Genomic DNA, 8773 nt, shown 5'->3' on the forward strand with positions numbered 1-8773 from the left:
TTTCTGGACTTTCTACTCTGGTTTATTTCAGAGGGCAGGGATGGAGGAGGGGAAAGATACAGAGAGAAAGACAGAGAGAGACAGAGACAAAGAGAGACAGAGATCATATAAAATCCCTAGGTTTGTTTTGTTTGTTTCTTGTTTTTTGTTTGTTTTGAGACAGAGACACCATGGTTAAAGGAAAACCCCTAAATCTTAACATCTCAGCAGAGGCACTTTCTCATTGAAAATGGCTGGTGAAAGAAAATATCTGTTCTCAAAAGCCTTTCTTGCTCAGGACCAACATTTGGGTTTTTATTTCTGCCTTGCTTTTTCTCTATTCTGTTTTCAGCATCTCTGTTGGTTTTTCAAAGAGAAATTTTCCCCTTTAGGCCTAGCACAGTAGTATTTGCACAGAACGAGGAGAACAGTGTGGCTCCAGAATATACTTCTCGAATAGCCATATTATAAGAGAGAAATGGGAAAAGGGACCGGCTGATTACTACTCTGTGAAAGCTTCATGCTATTTCGTGGCTAATATTGACTGACAACTTGACAGGACCCAGAGTCTCCTAGTAGGCAAAACACTGGGCATGCCATGCCTATGAGAGAGTTTCTAGTTCTAGATGGGGATAACTGAGGGAAAACCCACCCTATCTGTGGCAGCACCACTCCACGGGCTGGGATCCCTGACTAAATAAAAAGGAGAAAGCCAGCAGAGTACCAGCATTCATCTCTCTCTGCTTCTTCACAGATGCCATGTGACCAGCGGCTTCGTGTTCCCCACCATGATGGACTCTAAGACAAAACAAAGCCCTTCCTCCCTTAAGTGGCTTTTGTCAGCCGGGCTTATTACCAACCAAAGCAACAGAACTACAGAGAAGCATTCGGGTCCTGCCTGGAGATTGAGAGAAGAGGCAAGAGATTGATGATCTGGTGGGGGGGGCGGGGGTTGCTGCTGGAGGAGAGGCGCTGTGGCCGGTCCTAACATGGTGAGGTGCCTGCATTTTGAGGGCCTGGAGCTATAAGAGAGCATGGTATCCATAAGGAACAGCTCAGGGGAGGGTGGCAGCTGCCTATACCTTAAGTCCCCATCTTAGAGATTGTAAAGAATTGCTTTCATGATGGTCTGGCAGCCAGGCCACCAGTCAAGTCTAGATTCCTCAGGGGAATAAATGTCACTTCCTCATGTGCATGGGGGTCTGGTGGTGGGACACAGGGCTAAAGGGCATATGGAAGGGGAGGTGTTGTAAGCATGTTGGGATGAGTGATGCTGCAGGCCCTCTCTGTGAGGAGAAAGGACTCTTGAACATTGGAAGGACTGTTTCTGCCACAGCAGATTAAACTTAACAGCAGATTCACTCAGGAGTTAAACATTTATTCCTCATAATACATTAGTATGCCCATTTACAAATGGAAAAGGAGTCATGGGGGAATTATGTAAATTTTTAGACCACTCAGCTAGTCAGATGTGTGGTGAGGAGGCTGGGGAATTGGAACCTCCCCTGTGGTTTGGTACTATCCACATTTCTTGATTCTTTTTTCTAAACTCCCCCATGGCTCATTGCTGGGGCAGGCACATCCTTCGAAGTCTACCTCCTCTGCTTGCTGAAGTCATAACTATTAGATTTTGATTTCCATGTTGGTGAAATCTACAGTTTCTCCTTCCACCTCCAGCAATCACTGCTTTCTCAGATTACAAAGAACATGCTGATGTTGAAGCCTAACTTACCCATCTGACCCTGACCTTTACCTACCCAGCTGAGCACAGAGATTTACATCTAGAGATGCTCATTAGCCTGGAGTGGCTATTGAAGATGCACTGGGCAGTGAAGTTGCAGGTGCCTGGCCTCACACATTCCAGGTAAACCAGTCTTCCTTTGATGGGAGTCGTGAAGGCAACCTATTCATTTTTGCCTTAACAGTGAAGGCAGGTGCTCAGAGCCTGCTATAATCTGCAAGCTTCAGTGAACCTCCATGCCAGCTCACCACCAAATAGAACAAGTTGCCAGGCTCAGCTTCTGTTCAGAGAAGTGTGTGGGGGTGGGTGAAGGGCATGCTTGTCCATGTGTGTACCCGCAAAACAAAACCTAAACGTGAAAACATCCATATTTTTAAGAGACTGACCAAGGATGTTTCTCCATCCACACAGAGGTATTTGGACACTTAAGGCCCCCAAGGGACAGTAGAGCAACTGTCTGTTTTTGTGGACAAAGAACAAGAGCCGGCTAGGGTATGTGCATGGGCATATTGGTCTCCTTTTGTGGTTGTGGCTGCTTGTATCACAGCCCTAATATCAATGTTTCAGCATTTTTGTTGTTTTTTTTCTCTGCTATTGCCTTTAGGGTCATTTGTCATATAGAAGGTGATCACCAGATATTTGCTGAAGAAATCAACCCTAACTTTATTATTTAATGGAAGAAATGTGCCAAGTGTGATGCTCTGGGAGGCTTCGATCTTTATTGCTAGTGACAGCAGGTCTCTCAGAGGCTTCTGTGGCTGGAGACCTGGAGTCATCTTTCTAAACCCTGTGTCAACATGGAGAGTCTGCTGGAGGAGAGCATCAGTGAGCCTGGGCCAAGATGCCTGTACCAGGTCGCAGATGCCTACTCCTGCGTGCATATAGGGACTGGCCTATGTGGAGCTCCCTCCAAGGCCACTTCAACATGATGGAATCTAACAGCACCCTGCACAGGGATCAGAAAACAAAATGCCACCCATAGAGAACACATTCCAAAACACCACGGAATTCACTGGGGTAGGGGGTGGGGTGGAGCTCCACAGAATTTACTCCAGGGTGGGGTAGCTTCACAGAATCCACTGTGGGGGTGCCCTAGCTCTACAGAGCCTGCTCACCCTTGTTTGACTTATAAATGTCCTTCTGGCTGATGGATCAAGATACATTATATACAAGTATACAATTGTTAAAGAATAAAAGATACTCTAAAAAGAAATGAATGTGGTTATTCCATTTTTCTGCCCATGACAGTTTGGAAAGGATTTTGCCCATCACACGCAGCAGGCAGTGGAATAGATGCTACTGCCAGAGCCCATGTGTGAACAGTGACCATGATGTTCCTTCTTGTTAGATATTGCTCATCAGTAGCTGTTGATACCTCCAAGTCAGCTGCAGCCTGGGCATCCTCCTTAACTCTGTACTTCAGGTGACACAGGAGAAACCTTTTGTTTCTGCTAAAAGGAACTCTGTGACAGTCATGATTAGGCCTCTGATTGACTTGGAGACATAGTTCCACTTGCTTTTCCTTGGTCATTTTTTGAAATTAAAAATCGAGTAAAATTTTTATTTAGATTTAGTGTTTTTAATAATTTGAGATGAAATTTGTTGCCCTTCCCCCACCCCCAAATTTTTTCTTTTAAAGAAAAAGTCAGTTTCCATCTGTGTCAGTCAGTTTTTTTATCACTATAATGAAGTGCCTGAGACGAGTAAGTTATAAAGAAAAAGGTTTATTTTTGTTTCTCAGTTTCAATTCTTCCTTCCTTCCTTCCTTCCTTCCTTCCTTCCTTCCTTCCTTCCTTCCTTCTTTCTGTAGTTCTGGGGATTAAACCCAGGGCTTCTTGCATGGTTTTGAGCCATTTCCTCAGCCTTTATTTATTTATTTATTTATTTACTTACTTACTTACTTACTTACTTACTTACTTACTGGGTTTCTATCTTGAGACAAGTCTTCTATGCTCAACTTGAGCTCTTTCTGTAGGCCAGTCAGGTGTTTAACATTTGCTTTTCTTTCTGCAGCCTTCAGATTAGCTGAGATTACAGTCCTGTGTTACTTGGCCTGTTTTATTTTTTCTTTTAAGTGTACATTTTTGAGAAACTTTTATTTCTTGAGTTTATTGTGTAAGTGTGATGGGTAGACTCATTTGAACTCGGTCTCCAGTCTCCAACCCCTCCCCAGCAGTTGGTTGATATCATGTGACTTAGAGACCCCAATCTCTATCATGTGGCTCACCTTTTTGTTATGGCCAGCCCCAATCCTGAGCCACCTTCACATAAACAAAGGAGTTATCATCCACCTCACTGTCTTGCACTAAATGATCTGGGCCTGCCATAAAAAACAAAGACCCTCCTAGGAGCTGGAGACAAAAGTCAGACATCCTTTTCTTGCACAGGGTGGACCATCCTATATTCACTACTGCAAGTCGATGGTTCTGAAATTCACATGTTCTATTCATGTTCCAACACCATTGAAAGGGGATTTTTCACTTGCTGTTTAGAGTGGCTGATGCCTTTCTAACAAACATGCATCAGGATTTACAAAATGGGCATCAGGTACTCAGAAGAAAATTCTAGACACAATAGTGGAGCATCCTCTAGGGAATCATATGTCTGCTGGATGTGACAACTTATGGCTGTAATCACAGCACTTGGGAAGGAGGCGTTAGGATCCATAATCAGTTTCTACTCTTGTCTACACAGCTTGGGCCAGCTTTCTGCCCCAGCCCCCATCAAAAAAAGATAGACAGCATCAACAAAGCTCCCTTGCTGTGTAAATACATCCCTTTTATTTATTTTTCTTTAGTAGTACATGAATAGTGGACATGTCATAGTGTTTGGTTCATGGTGTTTTATATTGAAAGGTGGAGCTTTGTAACCATTTTCTCTTTTACTGTACTGTGAATATTTTCCACATCACATTTGCTGTTTGCCTACTCTCTAATGTCCCATCGCCTTGCTCTGAAGCTGTTCATGTACCCAACCGACTGTGAAACTTCCTGGCTGTGGCCCTGCAAGATACAGCCCCAGGGGATGGAATTTACAGAAGAGAGAAAACCTTATCTCATTGAAAGGCTAATTATTCCACCCAAGGCTTAAGGTGTCCTAGGGATGGTCCTACCATACTGAGGGACAGTCCCTTGGGATTGACCAGCCCAACTGGAATGCTAGGTCTCTACCCAGGCCAGAGGTTTTGCCTTCTTAGCCAGAAGGAACTGGTTTCCCATCAATGACCTTCACTGATACTGTGTTGTCTTTCCCCCACTCCATGAAAAAGAAACCCTAAAATATTCTGGCTGAAACTGGGGGATAAATACAACCTATTTTCACCATGAACACCTAGAGGGCCAGTTCCAAGGCTGTTTTCTAGGGGGGATTATGGGTGCCATAGTTGAGAGCTTCCTTCCTTCCATCTGACAGTTACACAAATAAAACCACTGATGCACTTTAGGGATCCTTCAATTTCCTTGATTTTTAATGAAATTGGATCTATTCATTTTTTTCTCCCAGTGCTACGGATCAAAGCCAGCATTTTCCACATGCTAGACAAGAGGCTGGCTATTTTCTTTCTTTTTTCCATTTTGTGTGTATCTGTTGTTCCTTGGGTAACTTGCACTCTTTAAAATTTTTTGGTTTTACTTAAAAAAAGAAAGCCTTCCCCTACCCTGGAACTCACTGATTAGGTTAGATTAGCTGGCTGGTGAGCCTCAGGGACCTGCCTGTCACTGCCTCCCCAGCTATGGATTACAAGCACATACTACCTTACCTTACCTAGCTCTTTTTTTTTTTTTTTTAGTGTGGGTTCTGGGTACAGAACCACTTTACTGCCTGAGCAATCTCTCCAAAGCTAGGTATTTTTAAAACATGTTAATCAGTTGTATTTCTCCTTTTATAAGTTGCTTGTTTTTTTTGTTGTTGTTGTTGTGTTTTTTTTTAATTAAACTTTACTCTTTACTTTTTTTTGTTTGTTTTGTTTTGTTTTGTTTTTCAAGACAGGGGTTTCTCTGTGTAGCTTTGCACCTTTCCTGGAAATTGCTTTGGAGACCACGCTGGCCTTGAACTCACAAAGATCCGACTGGCTCTGCCTCCCGAGTGCTGGGATTAAAGACGTGTGCCACTACCGCCCGGCTACTCTTTACTTTTTTAAAATTAAACTTTTTGTCTTTTTTCTCACATGTATTATTACATTTTCTGCACTTCTTCCCTCCCCCATTAAGGGTCTTCTATGTAGCTTAGGTTTATTGGGAACTCAGATCCTTCTGTCTCCAGGTTCTGGGTGCTGATATTACAGGCATGGGTTGGATTGCCTTTGAATTTTGGCTTAATTACCCGTTAATTACTCATGTCACATCCGAACCAAAGATAAAGCAGTCTCAGGAACTTCCAGTTGGCCAGCAGCACTGCCCTTAGGTGTGATGGGCCAGAGCTGGATTATGACCCCCATCTGATGTGTACTCTCAGTTGGTAAGCTCCCCATACACAGGCAGTCAGTAGTTCCAGCTTGCTGACTGGGAAGCAGAGGCCTCCAGGGGCAAGGACTCTGCCCATGGTCCACTGGAGTGGAAATGCTTCAAGTGCCTGGGCCAGCAGCTCTATGTGGAACATAGGCTTAGAAGGACATTAGCTGTGCTCTTTAGATAGCAGTAGAAGGCAATAGACTCTTTGACAAGGCCTTTCAGGTGAGAAATTGCTCAGGGCTACCTAAGTCATCAAAATAAACATCATAAACCTTTTCCAGGGGCCAAGAGAGGCTCAGGCTGGCTGTGGTCTGGGCCCTCATGGCCATTGCTTCTGAAAACTAGTGACATGTTTTCTTCAAAATCCTCTGCTATCAATGAACAAGGTCTTGGTATTTGTCAGGGGGAAAATAAGAGGAAGGGAGATGGCATTTATTAAGATCTACTAAGTGCCAGGTGCCATCATGCTCAGCACTTTCCAGTAGGCAGATTCAACTAAGGGAGGAGTGTTCACCTGGCATGTGCATGGTTCAGAAAACAAGAAGGACTTGTTCCTTAAGGTTTCATGCTTAAAATAAAGAAGAAAAATTAAGGACCTGGAGACCAAGCCACTCTCTACACACAGACACATACACAGACACACACAGACAGACAGACAGACACACACACACACACACACACACACACACACACACACACACACACACCAGAATAGAGGTGGCTCATGCTTTTAATCCCAGCATTCAGGAAGTAGAGGCAGGCTGGTGTCTGTGAGTTCAAGGTCAGCCCGGTCTACAAAGTGAGTTCCAGGACAGCCAGAGAAAACCTGTCTCAAAAAAATGAAAACAAACAAGCAAACAAAAAGAGGCTAAGAAGCATGGGGAGGGGGGCCTAGAAAAGGGTGGATTAGCAAGTCTGTAAGTACAGCTAGCTATGATGATTATACACCAGTGGTCTACAACACTTAGAGGGCAGCTTGTGTTAACAGGAACTTCTCCTGTATTTCAAAATAATTAGAAGAGCAGATGTTGAAGGTTCCCAGAACAAAGAAATGGTGCTGAATACCCCCATTCACCCAATTTGAGGATTGCACTGTAGACCTGCGTCACAATATCAAATCTGTGTCACAGACATACATACACAATTATCAGTTAAAAATTTAAAAATCAAATCACAGTTTTGCCCTATATGGTTCTAGATTTGTGTGTGTATGTGTGTATGCATAGCATCTTACAGCATCAAGTCAAATTTCTTGTATATTTACATTTATAATATATTTAATCACAAAGCATGTATTTAATATGCAGAATATATTGTATAATATGCATTTTTACAAATCTATTTGACTTGATTCCACTAAGATTCTAAGTTTCCTTTACATTTCTAGATCTAGCCCTTTGGAATTATGTAGGGCCACAAAATTTTGGGAAGGAACTTTTATAAAGTCTCTTTTGGTTATATTGTAGCAGCAAAGCAGAATGTCACTAGTGCAAGCAGCGGGCGGCTTGGGGCCACAGTGCCACCACACACTTCCTCTAGGTCATCCCTCCAGCATGGCGGGCAGGTGAACCCTGGGCTAGTACTGGCTCTGTGCATGGGAAGGGGCTCAGGGTCCTAAGGCACCAGCTGATGCTTTGGTTACTATGAGGTAGGCCCAGTGGAGGTGAGATGGGGGACAACTGAGAGTCTTGGATAACAGTTACTACTAGTACAGAAGTATTTTGAGCTGTGGACAACCTGTAGAGCCTTACTGTAGGACATTAGGCAAACATCAGCCTGGTACATAGCTGCTGTAAGGGGGAGGGGGCAGTCTACCTATCCTGCAGGGCTCCCTCCCTAAATAGTAATAACTTCCAATCCCTGCAGCTTGTTTAACTGTGCTACGTGTATCTTTTTCTCTAAGTACAAGGACAACCTTTTCAGTTAGGTCATACCCCATTAGTCAGTCATTGTTGCACAACAATTATCCTAAAACATGGCAGCTTAAAAAAAACAAGTGTTATCTCACACAGTTTCTTAAACGTTGGGAATCTGAGGCACCAGCTAAGATCACAGGCGCCTGAAGGCTTAGCAGCTAAGACCAGATAATTGCTTCTGAGCTCACTCACTAGACTGAAGTAGAAGAGCCAGGTTTGGGAGGTGGGATTTCCATGGAGGAGGTAATGGTTAATCTTGGCAACTTAAAATGATCTAGACTTACCAAAGAGACAAGCCTCTGAGCATGCCTTCAAGGGAGTTTCTAGATTGGGTTAACAGAAGTGCACTGAGGTCCCTGACTGAATGAAAAGGGGAAACCAGCTGAGCACCAGCATTAATCTGGGCTTCCTGGCAGCAGATGCAAGCTCCTGTCCTAAATGACTTGCCTGCATTTATGGACTGTACCTGCAAATGCTGAAGTGGAATAAATCCTTCCTTCTCTCCACAGCGACGAGAAAAGTGACTAATACAGGGGATGACTGTGCTGGCTAGTTTTGTCGATGACACAGCTAGAGTTGTCTGAAAGGAGGGAGCCTCGATTGAGAAAACACCTCCACAATATCCAGCTATAGGGAATTTTCTTAATTAGTGATTGAGTGGGAAGGGCCTAGCCCATGGTGAGTGATGC

The 8773-nt window shown here is 43.7% G+C and overlaps 1 long non-coding RNA gene across 1 annotated transcript; it reads left to right on the forward strand.

The window, feature by feature from the left end:
• The first annotated feature begins 1201 nt into the window (after positions 1-1201).
• On the forward strand, positions 1202-2897 carry LOC118584252. Its single transcript, XR_004945018.1, has 3 exons — positions 1202-1843; positions 2132-2212; positions 2325-2897. It is a non-coding gene; the product is annotated as an uncharacterized LOC118584252 (long non-coding RNA).
• Positions 2898-8773: the final 5876 nt, after the last annotated feature.

Source organism: Onychomys torridus, chromosome 5, assembly GCF_903995425.1.
Source record: "Onychomys torridus chromosome 5, mOncTor1.1, whole genome shotgun sequence".
Classification (NCBI taxonomy): domain Eukaryota; kingdom Metazoa; phylum Chordata; class Mammalia; order Rodentia; family Cricetidae; genus Onychomys; species Onychomys torridus.